The sequence below is a fragment of the Bacillus rossius genome, chromosome 5, assembly GCF_032445375.1.
Source record: "Bacillus rossius redtenbacheri isolate Brsri chromosome 5, Brsri_v3, whole genome shotgun sequence".
Classification (NCBI taxonomy): Eukaryota; Metazoa; Arthropoda; class Insecta; order Phasmatodea; family Bacillidae; genus Bacillus; species Bacillus rossius.
Genome location: NC_086333.1, coordinates 81,634,760 through 81,653,466, shown reverse-complemented (window position 1 = coordinate 81,653,466; position 18,707 = coordinate 81,634,760).

The window sequence follows — 18,707 nt, the reverse complement described above, 5'->3', positions numbered from 1 at the left end:
AGAGTAAACTTTATCATTTCTCGAAGGTGAGATGGGAAGGCGAAAGTGGCCGAGTTTGGTTGAATCGGGAACCATTATACACATGACTTGATGTAAGCTTTTAGACATACGCCATTGCTAAGCACATGTATGTCTGTAGAAGAAAATTAAAAAAAAAATACCCAAAAGACAAAAACACAAATCAAGCAAAAAAAAATTGCTGTTGTCATAACAGGAATATGGTCAACAAACAAAGCTTACATCAAGTCATGCACTCCCATTGCACAAGTCTTTCAAATATAACATTATACACATGGTTTTCCATGAACTCGCATGATTATTTAGGGGAACGGCCGAAGTAAACTTTAGATGTGTTACCATTGTGAAGAGTAATTTTTGTCTGTGATTGGTCAACGTCATTCCTTATGAAATGAGGTGAGGGACTTCCGTACAGCTCCTACAACGCCTCGGGAGTGTCGTTAGAAGGAGAAGAAGTTTGCCCGAGCTCGCAGCTGACCACGTGCGGACTGGACAGTGTCCATCAGGGACCAGCCTCTGAGAGGCGGAGACAGTCAGAGAAGCCTCCTGCTTGATTTACAGTCTGTCCAGAGCGTGCCGCAGTCTCTGTTCACAGCTTGGAGTGCAACAGGCTAGATGCCGCGTGGGTAGAGGCTCACTGTATTCCAGGTGAAAGAATGGTTGTCTATAAAGTCGGTTTACGGACGATAGTTTAACGTGACAACGTCATAACAAAACATTGATGAAATGATTGCATACTTTTATGAATAAAATTGAATCATTTTTATTTTAATAATAAAAGAATAAATACTTGAAATTATACTAGTAATCATATTCATTTTCTTACGTACATTTGATGTAGAAGTTATTTCATATTACACATTTATAAACAAAGTTTTAAGTTTTCTCTTCTGTCGGTGCGGCGCAAGCGTACAATGAGCGTAACGGGACACCGCGTAACGGGATACAGCGTAACGGGACACAGCGTAACGGAACAATCTGCAGAACGGGACACTTTTTCGTGCGTACAGCCGTCGTTCATCGATTTATTAGACGTTGTCACGTCAAAATCTGTTAATGTAATTCTATACGTGACTTATTGTTTGATAACGCAGCTTTTGCGTAAAATAAATTTCTGAATCCAAACATACATAACATGGCCACATTTAAAAAAAAAGAAGATATTATTCACTTTAAATAACTACCTTGAAAAAAAATATGGTATGGTGTATTTTTTTCAATATGAATGCCTGAAATTTTGTAAATTCATTTAGTTAACATTGTTTGTTACATTGTATGATTTTGCTTTAAACATTGGAGCAGAGGTCGTAAGGTAAAGACACTTAACTTTATGTGTGTCAATTTCTTTTATAGTAATACTCGAAAATATCCTCCAGGTACGCGGGAAAATTTAGTAATTTAATGTCCAAGCCTTCTCCTACTCAGTGATGTGTCCATAAGGTTGGCGGCTCTAGTGAGCATTAGTGAAGTAATTAAAACTGAATTTGAGGAGAAATATGGATGGAGTGAATAACTTGATGACGACCATCCTCTGCAGGGGCTATCCTTCAGGGCTACCCTCCCACGCAGGACCCTTCACAGGACATGAATAATTCAGCAGGCGACGAGGGTCTATCTATCAAGCATCTCGGATTCGCCTGCTGACGGTCAAAACACACTTCTTCCTTCTTCCTCGCCCCCGAGTGCCGCCAGTATCTCTTACTGGTTCACGACTCGACGTCACGCAGCCCAGCCTGACAGCTCACACCCACAGACGTCTGGCTGCATTCCAGCGGGTAGTTTGATACTTGGTTCTCGTCACAGCACAATTTCAGCTGCAGTAAGAAGTGCGAGAGTGCGTATAATTGGGTGAAAATATTTCTCTCTCGAGGTATTTTTGCTGTTAAATAAAGAGCTAATTACCTCGTAATTAACAGTATTTGATCTTGCATTGAGAGTTGCTAGAAAATATTTAAAGGCCGCATTTCATGTATTTGAAAAAGATGTTAAATTTGCTTACAAATATTGGGCATTAAAAAAAGCATTTTAAGTAAATCCTGACAACAATATCAGATGAATAAATAATTGTAAAGATATGCGTGTTTTTTCACGCTATAAAATTTTATCATATTTTTTTATGACTGTAGCTTAAAACTTGAGGTAATACGCATTCGATACCATATAATTGAAGAGCTAATTTTAAATATTAAAACCAATACTAATAATACTGCGAGTTAAATTCCTGTAAGTCGTCATCGACATGGTCACGTGACGTGTTAATTTTTTTATATTTCGATGATAAAACGTAATTTATTCTATTTTTAAAGATACAAGTTTTTAATTTTATTTTTTATTTCCAAAGAAATTTAGCGTTATTGTGTGGTACATATTGCTAGTATTGGATATTTGTTAGTAGGTAGTTAAGTTCAGGTTATGGTTTTTTCTTTTGTTTATTTATTTACGCTGTGAATTTCTTCAAATGTCAGGTTATTGATTTATTAAAGATAATGTTGATTATTTTTAGATTTAAGTTAATAATTTTTTATTCTTTCAATGAAAAAACTTCATTTCTTCTAGTTTTAAAGTTATTATTGGTAGGGGAAAAACTTATGGATTCGCGTCACCGACATGCTAGTGATATAATACCAAAATCATTTTCTTGCGTACATTTGACGTAGAAATGATTTCATATTACACATTTAAAAACAGTCCCCATGACTGACTTTTAGTTGTTTTTTTAATGATTTTTAACCACATTTCCTTGATTATCTCCTGGTGGAAACGGCTAGTACATAGTTTATGCTTCCTCCGTCTCCTGACAACGGCCATTGCTTTCATGATGCTTAATTCACTTCACATCCTAATCCATTCTTTCTGTAATCATCTTTGTAATTCTATTGACACGATAGCGTCTTTGGTTTGTCTTTCTTCTGACAATTTATTTCTTGTTTCGTAAGTTGTTTTTCCGATTGTTTACAATTTCTTGGACGTACGTCATTGCAGTTTTGAACGGTTTCTCATTAAAAAAAATAAAAAACGCAAAAGAAATTGTATGAAAACAATATTCTTCGTTGCACGAGTTCATTTAAAGAACTTCGTTCTTCAGAACTGGATTTAGTTCATTTTCCGTTCGAGCCATGGCGGTGGTGTGTCTTAGAGGAGCGTCACGTATAAGGAGCAGTGCGAGAGAGTGTAAACTGGTGGTGTTTTGTTGAACTTGCCACGGGAAGCTCTTTGGACACTCACAATCGATTCGCTACGGGCGTATTCAAGCAAACAAAAGGCTTTATCTGCCTGGTTCGCAGCCATTTTCAGCAACTACATGCACTAGCACCCCTGTCGGTTGTTTTTTTAAAATAGCTTTTTGGCGTTACATTCAAAAGAAACTTTGAGAGTTTTTCTTTCGCGTGGTTTATAATTTGTTACATAATTCTTAGCCATTTCACTGTGCCAATTTTTTTTAATGTTTCACGGACTTTATAATTATCCTGTATACTGCAGAGGCCGGCGCTGCAGCTAGTCTGAGCCACACACGATCCTCTCGGCCGCTGCGTAGCTGGCCCGCGTGTTGGGCGGGTGGCCTACCCCGGCTCTCGGCAGGCGCCAGCCTCTCGTGCCGGGCACGACTGCCGCGCGTGCTGAGGCCTGCACGTGCACGTGCAAGGGGGCCGTGCCGTCACCAGGCACAGTAGAGGGCTTGGTCATGCAAGTGCCAGCACGTCCTGAACTGCCGGGTGCATCTTCACAAACATCCAGGAGAAGAACACACGAATCTAAAAGGTTGGAGACAAAAGTATTCCGGATCCTTTTTTTCAATAATTTATACACCAAAGTAAGTTAAGAAAAATATGTAAATATTAAGTGAATTTTTATGTATGTGTATATATTTATATATATTCAATCATTCAACTCTTGACTTTTAAATGCGACACACAAGGACACGTTTAAATATTCGTTCCAATCGAATCTTAAAATTTGCGCCTATCGTCCAACATTTTCCCGGTACAGCTTCAGATAATGAATTTTAAACAAACAAATGCCTTATTTTTGGGGGCAGGAGGGAATACACTATGGCCAGTTACATGCTCTTGCAGATACTAACTTAATCTAGCTAAGTAAATGTTAATAGCCAAGTAAATGCCATCAGAGACACGGCGTGGCTGTTCCCTCGTCCTTGAATTGACGCTCGGGATAGTTCTCAAGTGACGGTCGTAAAGGAGCCTTGTTAAGTGCTTCGCCTCGTTCTAGCGGGAACAACGCGGCGCTGGTGAAGCGCAGCTGTAACAGTTTTTAAAGCTTTGTCGGAGCCGTTAGAGTGCTCCGTCTCTGTCGTGTCTCACCGCACAGACGGCGACGAACAAGCGACTCAGCGCCAACACAGTCGCTGTGCCTGGAAGCGCTGTGCGGGAACCACGTGTCTCCAGCAAGAATCACGTGTGTTTTATTTGTACGCAAAAAAGACGAGATTCAGTCCAGGGTTCATAGCTCTTGGTAGACGTGAGATATGCGCGATGTGAAAGGTTACTAATCAAAACGGAACTGTTTGAATGAAAATACCCCTTTATTACTACAAAAAAAATTCAGCTAATTCTTAAAAGTAGAGAACAGATGGAACAGTCATACAAATCTACGAAATGTTTTTTTTTTAATGATTAGATGAATAAATACTATTTTCATCTAAAGAAAAATATTTTAACTTTTACAAATATTTGAAAGAGGTTAATTTATTAACTGTAAACAATTGACTTAATAACTTTACTAATAAGTATTATTAATATGATACACACAATGTAATATAGTGTATGATCTCATAAAAGCAGTGTTGGAGAAAGGTTGCGTATCTAAGATAAATTTGGACCAAATTATTACAAAATATTGTTTTTTAACACATTCTATTACAGTTTTATTGTGTGCCTAACATTTTACTATATCTAATATTGTCATCAAGGGTCTGGCTACTTGAGATTATATAATTTACTACTAGCATTTATAAAAACTCTAGCCTGGGGTGAACAAGGGCAGAAGTGTCGCGGGTAAGTTCTTCCAGTGTTATCAAATTTACCACATTTAAAATTTAACGCTCGGTTTTACACATCTTTTAATTTTTTAAAATTTTTATGAGCTATATTTTAAATTTTAACTCGTTACCTCCTTTGCTGTAATGTAATGATCCTTAATAGGTAATTATTATTACTTCTGACTCATTTGCTTTAACACAAATATTGTTCACATCACTTTGGGTGTTATCGAAATAAAATAAATAAACATTAAAATTGTACTTTAAGTTTATTAGTAAAATAAATAGAATTAAATATATCATGAGAATTTAAATTAATACTAATTAACAAAATACACGGGAAAACATAGGTACATGTAACATTTGACAATCATACATAAAATAATTGTAATAACATGCAGAATTACGTAGATTAGGAAAAACATTAAAACTATTCAATTTCCTTTATCAAAAACAGCTGGGATAAACAAACTAGTTACCGTAGCCGGTATGTTAGGGTTAAAAGATGTCTAGGTAAAAAAAATTGTTCTCAATTCAAAATAAATTTCTGTTAAAATGTATCTCAGAGTTAATATTGGATATTTAATTACTGCTTCTGCAAAGTTGAAGCAGGTATTGCATGAAACTGTCAAGTCTTAGGCAACAAGACTTGAAGTACCTAATTGTGCAATAATTCATAAAACGTTATAATTAAATATAGCGGTATTATACATATAAATATACTGCCAATGTGTGCATTAATATTTCCAGCACACGTGTATTCCAGTTTCTAGTAAAAAGTGGCCAAATAACTAAATTTTACCCCGCACCGGTGTTAAAAAATTGTTCCAAGATGGCCTAACGTGGATGCTGCTAGCTTAAACCACTGATACCTTTCTTATTTTTGCAGCAATGGACACAATAGTCGAAAAAATATTCACACACTCGTTTGCGCGACTTGTGACAACCACCATGTTGCACTAAGTGAACGTCTGTTATAAATAATTATTAGTGACAGAACGACAAATGCATGGGAGGTACCGAATAATAATTTTCAAAATTGTCCTTAAATAAAAGTAGCCTAATGATAAGAACACGTATGTACCCCAGAGGTATAGGACTGACGTCAAAAATGGTTACTTTTAAAGAGAGAAAATTATTCGATTTGTTTTAAGTTTAATCATTTTTAGTTTCTTCACTAGTAATAGCAATTGGCTTATAATAATTTTAAAAAATATTATTCTTAGATTTCTTTATTAGACAAACTAATGTTTTAAGTATAAGAATTTAAGATATTCATTGTAAAAAATTACGGGCGTAGTGTTGTAAACTTTCTTATATAAAACTTTCACTTCGGACATACTTAATGTTATGAGTGTTGTCTGTACCAGCACATAGAGAAAAAATGTACATCATAAAACAAATTTGCATGCTTTTCCTTATCTCCGAGGAACGGAATTATACTTCGGAGTGATTTAGTACGAGTCTGCCATATCTCCAGTTGCAGTCGGTGAACGAGCCCGTGTGACAGTGACGTCACCGCGGGTGCAGTCAGGAACACCACGCAGCTGCCCCACGCCGACGGAACAACGACGGAAAGAGCGAGCAGCCCCAGAGTTTTAATTTTCACATCCTCGCCTCGCCCGACAATCCGAGGTTTTCCTTTTCACGCCTCGAGATTGAATCTCGCACTTCTGTAGCTTCCCGCGTCGCCTCTGTCGGGCGACAGACGACAGGTCCACGGTCTCCCCCCCCCCCCACCCTCCCAGAAGCCACAAAGAGGCTGGAGAACCGCGCAGGGCCGCCACTTCACAGCAGGGAAATTATTTCCCCGCACAATTTCCGCAGATGAAATCCGGCCGCTAGGGTCCTTGTAATCGTCAAACCCCCCCAACCTTCTCCTTTCATCCAGCTCTGCCGTTACCACTTCATTCCCTCTCTCTCCCGCGCAAAGTCGCGCTTTTAATTCCGCGGGCTAATTACTCCCTTTTCTCAAGGCGCCTGGCCCCTCCCTGCCGCCGCTGGTCCAGAGGAGAGAAGATCCCGGAGGCTGAGCGGTCTGGGATCTGAGTGGACCCGAAACTCCAGTCCACTCTCTGTGCGGTCACAGTCGGTTCATTGTTTCAGCATTGACATTGTTCATTATGTCATTTATGCATACATAGCCTACCATAAAATTATAACAAAATAAATTGTTATTATAAAAATACTTGTATTTTGTTATAAAAAACAAAAGTCGATCATAGGGTTTCCCCGACCGAAAACAAAAAAATTGTGTGTGGTTGTGTCGTGGACACAGCCGTGTGTTGTACGTGAATATGTGGACGTAACAGGTAATATTTCCTATACAAAATATGAAATATTCTATTTTTATTTTAACTATATATATATATATATATATATATATATATATATATATATATATATATACTGTAACTACATTAAACTATTGGTTTTATAAATTAAATCGATATATTTTGACTAGAGTTGACGATTGATTTTATAAACTTGGTGATACACGCATCCATACCAAACAACGATGATAATACACTTCTGCAACACATTAATCTAATATACAAGAAATATTATTTGATAATTTCAATATTTTTTTTTTAATATTGTGCGAATGAAAATTATTTCTGATCTATAATATCTTTACGCCACGGACTCGGCAGCAATGCTAGGAGGAACAGGTTAGCAAAGAGTAGTGGAAATGTTACACTGTAAGCGCATGAAAACAGCGTTACACGGTCAGACAGTGAGGTCAGTGATGAACTTATTAATATTACTTATTTATAGGGACCGGAAAAATTCGCAGGTTCAATGACCTGTAGGATGAACTCCATAGTTCTACGTACACTCGGTGAAATGGGACCCACTCATTGGCTGCTGTCTTGCGAGACGTCCCAACGTTGCAGCCTGTGATTAGATACAGCTTTGGTTGGGTGTTTCCCATTGGCCCAAAGTCATCCAGGTGAGTTGTGAGCCAATAACAGAGGCTGCATTGAGGTATAACTATTTGTATTTTAGCCTATCGAGAAATGAACTCGTGACTGTACTCATTTAATTCATGAACACTAGTATTTTTAGACTTAAGAATGTTTTTCCGTGGATAAATGAGTAGAGTGTGTTGATGCGCGCATCAGTGGTAAGGGAACGCCCCTTCACGCTGGCCGGTGCGCTCGTGCGGGGAACGGACCCCAGAGCCGGCAGCCTGCCAACACCCCAGGGGCGTCTGCTGACGTCACGGCCTCCCGGGGCGGCAGCGAGGCACCGCGGGTGGCGTCTTGCCCCTGCGAGCACAGAGCAGGTGCGCGCGCAGAGGCGCACTGCCGCGACCAGCGCGACTCCCGCGGCGAGACTTGCAAGCAACAGACCGCCAGGTGTCATGTTAAGGCGATCCTGCATTATTTTGCTTTTAATATTTTGTGTTTTTACAAACTATTTTAAATAAATTAATTATATTATCATATTTAATACTTTATAATATTCTTTTTTACCAAACATATACTTAATTTAATGATTTTTACAGACTTAAAGGCAAATATTTATGTCAGTCCTGGTACGTACTGAAAGGAGAAGTTGTGTGTTATACAGAATTGGAAGAACCGTTTGTATGTGGCCTCCGTCTTAAAACACGTTATTTTAAATTTTATTAAATAAAAAATATATATTTTTCCCCCAATCCCTGAGAATCTCAATTTTCTATGATTTTTGGAAAACATAGTTTGTATTGTTTTTTTATGAATTGTGTATATAAATTTTTTTTTAAGATTAAGGACACATACGAAGGACTGATGAAAAACTGGTTACCACATGATTTCACACTTTCAGTACATGCTAGGACTGACGTAAATAATTGCCTTTAAGTTTAAAAAAGCTAATTAAATAAGGACTTGTTTAGTAGGAAAAAAGTTGGTAAAGAAATTAACATGGTTATGTTATAAATTAAAATCATGATAATAAACCTTAAAAATTAGAAACAAAATAATTTACGACACTACTGCCTTAAGAATTTCGCTGCGAAGCAAAGTTTTATTTTAAAAAACGCTCAAAAATAACACGGAATAATGGCTAATGTTTCCCTTCTTTTTAATTCAGAAAGTTTACTACTATTTATTATAAAGCCATAAAAATATGTGACCACCTATTAAATTACTTCAGATTTTTGTTACAATGTAAATGACTACAAGGAGTTAATAAAGTAAATATTCGTTTCAAATCCCATACTGTGTTACAGAGCAAGTGAATTGCCTTTAATCATTGTACTTAATCAAGTTTTCGCACAGATGTTATTTAATAACAATACTCAGAACTTTTTGACTATTGTATTTCGAATGTCAATGCAATTCACTACCTCTCTTAGGACTATTGTTCATGACATTTGTAAACTAAAATGTTTTTATTTTATGAAAGGTAACACTTTCACTATGTTTTTAATTTAAAATTTGTGTAATAAAATAAACTCATCTTTCTTGACAGTTTATGTTGTGATATTGATACTGGAAAACGTTTAATTTCACAGCATTCCAGCCAATCAGGAAACAGCATTTATTAATTTAAGAACATTTTAAATAAATATAAAAATGTAATAGCGTCAAAAATAGTGTAGTGAAACTGTGTGACGTGGTGTTAAAACTACTAATTTTAAGTGTAAATAGGTAATTTTACAGTTTTCAACAATACGGAAGTTATTTAAGAAAGGTATTAAGTGTTTTATGTATAAAGCAGTGTGATTATCTCCGACATATCAAAGTGAGTGACATACGAAGTGAGTGCATTGTTCTGCACATATTTTGCTTCACTTATACACTTACATAACACTCGTGGGATAAACAGTATTGCTTGTTATATGTGTATCACGAAAGCATAAAACACTGATAAAACGTAATTTAAGTAATCTGACTAAACTAACACATACTTTCAAGAGTGAAGTAACGAATTTCGGAGTTGAACGATATTTATAATTATCTGATTCTCACTCACTCAGTGGTCCTTTTTGAACGTTTCAAGTGACTACCATTAGGCCTCAGCTAGCCGAAGCGAATTCATTGTTAAAACATCAGCAAAACATTGTGTTATTTCGAAGGCTTATGAAACTGATTAACTTAAATGAAAGATTGTTATTTTCATGTGTCCGACATATATCCGGAGTTTTAACTACGAAAAAAGTCGTTCAGCTATAAAGTCACTTATTGTTTTGATTTGTGTATAAATTTTATGTTGTAAATTTATTACATTTGAAGAAAATTTCACAAACGATTTAAGAGGGACAATAAGCCATATATTAGTAATATAAATTATATTGATGGCCAGCACTACACTAACTATGGAATTTATTGCATGCTCAATTTGAAATCAACATATAAAATATTTTCATGATATTTGAATAAATATATATTGTTTTCACCCTTATGTAGTACAGTATATTGGCATACCATAACACACACAATTATATTGATCAGTGTAATATTGTTAATAGTTTGTTTGATTATAGCTCTCTCATGAATAATAATTAAATTATATGAGAGTAGTATTAACAGTACATACACTTATATGAAAAACATAGTCACGGTTCTTTATCAGTCACATACAATATTGGAAATCCTCTCATGAGCTTCAAAGTACTGCCATCGTGTCTCCAAGTTTCTAACAGCATGATTCTGCAGAAAACAATCAGAGGTAAACAACTAAGAGGTCGAAAGTTCACGTTATACTCGCTTGTTCTCTTTAAATATAGTAAGTATAAAAATTAAAGAATTTTTTTTCTGTTACGTCCATTGTAAATTGGTTGGAAGTTATTATTGTAAGTTGTTATTTTGTTTTGAAATGATAAAATGTTGGTAAAACAAATGTCACATCTGCTTATTTGAACATTTTACGTTGTAGGTTTGAATTTTAGGCTACTTCCAACATACACATACGAAGGAAAGGTTAAAATGTTGGAGGTTAATCGAGAAAAGCCAAGGGGAAGAAAGATTTTTTCTCATCAGACACGCCCTGTAATCTGGGATTAAGTTTCCCATCCTCACGGGCCTGGGAGCTCTCCTGGATCAACACTATCATCGCTTTCGTCCCGTCTTTTTTTCTCTCTCTCTGTTCATCTGGATCAGGCCCAAGGAAGCACACACAATCTCCCGCGCCTCCCCCCCCCCCCATCCTTCTCGTGGAACACCCTTGTCACCCTTTCCTTCCCCCCCCCTTTCCAAGGAACACCCTCCTCGCCCTTTCCTTACCCCCCACGGAGCCACAATCACGCCAGAAGCCAAACAACCAGGGCTGGTCTTCACTCCGTCAACAGCTCGGCCCACGGGAACAGGGGAGCCCACGAGGTGATCTGTGGGTCTCGTGGTTCCGTTAGTCGGGACTAACGTCTAGAGACCTGCACAATTCGCGGTTTCGATGGCCTTCAGAATAGACTGCGCATACCCCTGTACACTCGGGCAAATAACGCATGTTCATTACCTGCCGACTTGTGAGTCGTCTCAGCTGGTTTGTCTGTGATTCGATCCTTCTTTGGTTGAGGGTTTATAACTGGTTGAGATTCGTCCAGATGAACAGTAAGCCAATCCAATAGCAAAATTATCTAAGATGTATATGTGTTTGAATTCTAGCCTATCACCGAATAAATCCGTGAATTTTGCAGATCTCTACTAACGTCTAGAGACCGGAAAAATTCGCGGATTCGTTTCGTGATAGGCTAAAGTTCAAACATGTGAGCAATTATGCAGGTTCTGCTGTTGGCTCGCGGTTTAACTGTATCTCTCTGGGCCAATGGCAGACTATCGATCAAAGAAGCGTCGAATCACAAGCTACCCAGTGGAAACGCCTCACAAGTTAGTTGCTTGAGAAATGCAGAGGATAGTGGAAGCTATACTAGAGGTCAATGAATCCGCGAATATTTCAGGTCTCTACTTAATGTCATTATACAAGGCAGGCACAACAACTGTCAGATAACTTCCTTCGAAGGAGTTGGGGTTCCGCCAAATGGGAAAGTCGATCACAGGGTTTCCCCGGCCGAAAACTTAACATGGTATGTGGCCGTGTCATGGACACGGCCGTGTGTTGTGCGTGAATACGTGTACGTTACAGGTAATATTTTCTGTACAATATTAAAATACGCTATTTTTTTATTTTAACTGTGTATATATTTATATTCATTGTAACTACTTTACACTAATGGTTTTATATATTCAGTCGATATATTTTGACTAGAGTTGACGATTGTAACTCAAACGAACGTCATAGCTTCTCCGAGTCAGATGTTATGCTAAATGGAAACCTCGAAACGCAGCAAAATGACCTCAAAATGGCGGCGCTTCCCCCTCCACTGCGCGCGATGCGTCACAGTCCTCACTTGGCGTAACGGATTCTTTGATCCTTTAGCTATCCAGTGTGTGATTAAATTTATGATGGAGATGATACACATTTAGCTGCAACATCAAACTGTATCCCCCAATTTTGTTATTATTTTTTTTAATTTATTCCCACTGTGGAAGCAATTTTAAATTGGGAACCGCTGCTCTAGGAAAGTGTAGGTCAAGTGACATCCTCTCATTCTGTGTCACGATACTTTATGACTGCTACATGATTGCCATTGCTATAGTCTGCCTCGCTCTTAGATTGAAGTACAGAGAAATACAGAGAAAATGGCGAACATTGTTGCCCGGGATATTAACATTAAAAGTATCGTTAATCATTATAATGTGCTACTACACGCATATCACATATGATTTTTAATAACTTTTGGTTTCTAATATGTTGTATTTACCACATTTATCATAATAAACAATTCTGTGTTTAGAAATTTTAGTTGTATCTATGACACTTCTGACTCTAGGCACCTTAATGTTCCAACTTTATGAACGATGACGCTTTCCGTGTGGCTTTAATATTAAAACTGTGATTTTCCGCACTAAATTACTTTTGTTGGTGGTTTTGTTTGTGTGGTTGTTACCTTTAAGAACATATATCTGCACGGCCTTCCAGCCAATCAGAGACCAGTATAAAAATTTAAGTAAAATTTTTGAATGAACAATGAAGAACACTGGCGATTCTGAATTAAGTGACGCTTCTGCAAAGACTATCATAATTTGACAGTGTTAAAGTAATTCAGTAGATTCGCTACAATACTGAAGCACTTTTAAGTGGTCTTAAGTGAATATATGTAGAGTACAGGATAATACCTACAATGTTATTAAAAGTATGAATGTTTTAAGCAAGTGCCATTTTTACTGACGCTATCCTCACTTATGTACAGACATTATTGCATTTTGTGAATCATAAATAGGTGCCGAATTTTTTATTTGAGAACGAAATACAGATTAAACGTAAATTAAAATAACTTACGTAATTAACAGCCACAATAACAAACTAAATTTAATCACTATGTGTTGACATTCTTAAAGTTAAGAGACCCTCAGACTCAGTGGCTGTTTGCATTCGCCTCATTGCTTGCAACTGTTTAAAAGCTAGTCACAGCGAAACCAATATTTTACTAGATTGAGAAATACTCAATAAAGTGTTATGCTATCTGGAATGATTTCTGAACTACGAACCCTATAAAGACTATTATTCTCTGAATGAGCTTACCATTTATTAATAAATTGGTTTCCCTGGATACATTATAGGTAAACATGTACTACAACTTTTCTTTAGCCCACACATTTCTACCTGTCTACTGACTAAATTCATGCTGTTCAATAAAAATTGTAATCTTAATAATAAAATTTATACAGTAACAAAGAAGACTGAGTCTACTCCAATTAGTTTTAAAGTTGTTTTAATTGTAAAATAACTTGATTTATCTGAGAATATAAAATAGTAGTGATACTACTATCTATTACAGTTGTAGTCATTCTTATTTTTAAACTAATTTTAATTTTCCATGCAAATAATTAATATAAATTGAATATTAAAACGACTGGAGCGATATCATAAATACTCTTAGTAAAGTATAAAATTAATCAAATTAAAAATTTCAATAAATACTCAGTATTTAATATTAATCATTAACAACTATGAATGTACTATGTGACTATATTTTAGTTTGACGTATTTTAAAAATATAAATAAACCTAATAAATGTGAGCAGCGAATTTTTTTTACTGTGGCCTACATGAAACAAGAAATAAAAATAGAATAATATTCCTTATACGAGCTTTGTAGGAGCTTCAGAGCTTAAGACCCTTTTTAAAATATTAATATTAAAACGAAGAAAGGCAAGGTAAGCCATCATCTTTGTCTTATGAAAAACTTCCTTGCAATGTTATTCGCAAAAAAATGCAAAAAATAATAAAAAATTTAGAAGAAAAATAAATTGGAGTAAATTCTTTACTTTGCTTTCTTTGACGACCTGTTTTAATGATTAGCTCTTCGTCCCAAGATACCAGACGGAGACTTTAGAATAGAGATGGAGTAAAAACAAGACATATCTTGATTATAACTTGAGACCTTTATAAATGATATGTTAAAATATGTCATCTAATGCCTATAACATTAGTATAGAAATGTATTTCATGCAATAGAGTTTGCGCCAACCGCCATCTTGGATTGTGGCGTCATGACGGCATCTATAATGACCTAGACTTTTGCCTCAACCTTGACCCTGGCTGCCATCTAGGAACTTGAATTCCGCTCAATTGATTATGAAGTCACAACCTCCATATTAAAAATCTATAACTATTGACTCAAAAAATTGGAAAAAAAATTAAATTTAATAAAAATTATTAAACTACGAATTGAATAAAATTTTAATAGAAAACCATGTGAATCTCGGCGAGATAAAAATATTAGAAATGGCGACAGGCCCTAGTAACCCTTTAATAGCTTACTGGTTCCCACCACTACTACCAAGAAATATATTATTTCCACAATATGACGCCACGGCAGCCATCTTGGATCCGCCATCTTGTTTATGTCTTATGAAGTGTTCCCATGGTATTTCTTTTCTTTACGAACTAAAGTGCAGTACTTTCAATCAACAAACAGTCACTTACTGTCCCAAACGCCATCTTGCCGGCCATTTTGACAGCCCGTATTTAAAATCTGTAATTATCAACCAAAAAATTAAGAGCCAATACCAAAAAAAATCATACAAACCTTTACCTATTTTAAGTTGATTTGTTTAAACGATATCTTTCCTTGGTCAATGCAAAGAAAGTAATTTTAGCACAAAAATATGTATTAAAATTAATCATACTCACGAGGAACAATGATTCTATACCAGAGAACTGCCTTAGCTGATAAATATTTTACCATCACTCTGTCTACCACTGAGGCCGTATTCTGTGCGCCTATTGACTACCAGAGCACCAACTACAAGTATATAGGCCAAGCATCAACGAATCAGGAGGCCTACTGAGCGATATATCCAACATGCTGTACGCTTGCTAAAGGTTATCGTTCGAACATTAAGAGTCCCGAACTGCCAGACCTACATTATGGTCTGAACCTGATGTGCTTGACGATTGTATTGCAAGAATGTACACCATAAAAAATCCGAAATACAGAAAAAATAAATTATGATAGCACACCAGTCATATTCGACCAAGGAGTCTTGTAGTGACCATACTGATCATTAGAGACCGGAAAACTTCGCGGATTCATTTCACGACAGCCTGAAATTCAAATAGTTATGCCTCAGTGCTGCCTCTGCTATTGGCTCACAACTCACCTGGATGACTCCGGGCCAGTAAGAAACACTCAACCGAATCACAGGCCGCTACGTTGGGGCACCTTTACAAGACAGCAGCCAATGAGAGGGTGACATTTGACCGAGTGTACGTAGAACTATAAAGTTCATCCTAAAGGTCATTGAACCCACGAATTATTCTGGTCCCTACTGGTCACACCTCAGCTCATTGTAGCACCCATCGAACCACTGATGAATACAGGTTTCGCTACTTGGTATAGCTCCACGTACCATTGACTCAATCATCGTATCCCGCCCACCGACCGTCCTCAGCTCAGATCAATTGCTAAATGAAGCAACCCCAAGCAGTCGGGAAGCCTTCTTTTCACAGACGAAAGATCCAAACGCCCTATCGTGCATATTAGGTTTTTTTTGTTCATTGTAACTCATGATAACTAATGGTTAGAGACCGGAAAAATTAGCGAATTCATTTCGCGATAGGCTAAAATACAAATACTTATACCTCAGTGCTGCCTCTGCTATTGGCTCACAACTCACCTGTATGACGCTGGGCCAATGAGAAACACCCAACCAAAGCTTTATCGAATCACAGGCTGCTACGTTGGGACGTCTCACAAGACAGCAGCCAATGAGTGGGTGACATTTGACCGAGTGTACGCAGAACTATGGAGTTCATCCTGGAGGTCATTGAACCCGCGAATTTTTCCGGTCCCTACTAATGGTCGATTAGGTAAAGGTTAGCTACATTATAAATACTTTAAAACATTGTGGACGGTTCATTTGGTTAGGATAGCTACATTAAAGATACTGTGAAATCCTCCCTGACACCTGAGCACTGTGCTGATGCCTCACCCCCTCCCCTGCGAGGCTGACTTGCCCCGACTCACGCGCCGTCGAGCTTTGCGTTAGTCGCGCGACCAGGCGCCGCGACGCTCCACCGAGCGCCGCGCCAGGTTAGTTAGTTAGCCCGACGCCGCGCATTGACCGGGGGGGAACCGGTCGCTGCACGAGCGCACCACGCGCCAGCGCGCGCGAAATACAGTTCCGTTCGCCGCACGACAGCGCACCAACGGGCTATGCGAAGATTTTTGAAGTGGAACATTATTTTTTTTTTAAACAGCTGAGCAACAACTCATAGACTGTAACGTGAAGTGGCAACGCTAAGGTGAAAGGCGCTTTACGGTGAAGAAGGGGAGGCTGATTATCTAGCGCCCCACTCCTTACTCTCGGGAAAGCGTTAGTGAAACGACGATAATAGTGATGCATTTTTCGTTACGCCAGAAACGACAAAGTTTTCTTTCTATAAAATTGCATTAAATAAATTTAACATTGTACTTGATGTTAAGTTTTAATGTTCAAAATAACTACTGAATCTTTAGTTTCATCGTTGTCCCAAAACTGCAGAGTAATTATCTAGTACCAGGTTTACTCGCTTGCTCTGTCGTGAAACAGGAAGACACAAATGAGGAGGTAAGGGCACCCATATGATAGTTTTTAAGGGGGGGAGGGCTTACCTGGGGGTATGGAACCTTTTTTTAATATTTTGGAAGACGAATGGTGACTTGTAAGAATAAGTGTAAAAAAAATTGGTTGTCTGTAAAGTCGGTTTGCGGACGATAGTTTAACGTGGCATATCACAAAAAACATTTATGAAATGATTTCATACTTTTATTAATAGAATTTAATCATTTTTATTGAATTATCACTTTTTTGTATGGATACAAAGAAGTAGTGGAATGAAATCTACAATTTAATTGATAAATTTACTTTTATTTGAACTCATTAATTCTAATATGTTTATTACTTTAACGAAAAGATTATTTTAACTATAACTTTTATACATGTTTGCTATTTAACTTCTTCCAATATGTGTTATTCTGTTAAGGATAGGACGATGATAGGAACAGTAGGAAACGAATGGAGTGTTTTAAGTTTAATGTGCCTCGAAAAAGTCAAATCGATGGTTGTTCCAATCGAGTGGAAGAGAGATAGATGCGTCGCAAGCGTACGATGAGCGTAACGAGACACAGCGTAACGGGACAATGTGCGTAGTGGGACAAGTTTTTCTGCGTGCAGCCGGCGTTCATAGACTTATTTGACGTTGTCACGTCAAAAAAAAAAAACTCTATAAAATATTTTAGTGTTGAACCACTTTTGCGTAGTACCAAATTTAAAGTGAAACACTTGACTACGTTATATTTGTTCCTCTTCCGGAGAGCTACAGCATAGGTAAGGGGGAGGGTGGCTTGCAGGGAGGGGAAGCGACCCACCTCAGATCTGTATCTACTGAAGAGCGAGCCGTCTGTCTGCAGCCCGAGATGGTCAGCTGAGTGCGGTAGAGGGGCTGAGGCGGTGACTGACTATGCTGGGTTGGTGGCCCCAGCCGCTGGTCTAATACCCTCCCGATCAACAACAGGGAGCGATCCCTAACAGTTCTGTTTTAATTATGCTGACACCTACAAAAGCTCCAGGCGTACAGAAGTACTGATAAGTCCCTTCATGTAGGAACAATGTGAAAAGCGTTAGTTCCCCTATGTGTTTCAACATTGACGTAAAGGAAAACCATTTAAAAGGCAAGGCAAATTTATTATGGTACAAACAATAATGAATGCTTTTACACACCCTAATATTAGGGTTCCACAAACAAGGTAATAATGTGCGTAGCGTGTCATCCGGGTGTCGATCGTGGGTAAGACAATCAGGCAAACAAAGCTAAAAGACTCGTGAAACCAAAACTTTAATTTAGACGTGGCCACGAAACAAATTGTAAGCAGAGTACAATAACTGCCACGAGTCAATATGACACTAATCCACATCGCCACTTACCCATGATTAGAGACCTGAAAAATTCGCGGGTTCATTTCGTGTTATGCTAAAATTCAAATAATTATACCTTAGTGCTGCTTCTGCCATTGGTCCACTGTTAATCTGGAGGACTGATGGCCAATTAGGGACCCTCACTCATAGAAGTGTCGAATCACAGGCCACCCAGTCGAGACGACTCACAAGTCAGCAGCCAATGAACAGTTAGCATTTGCCCGAGTGTGTAGAGCATATTGG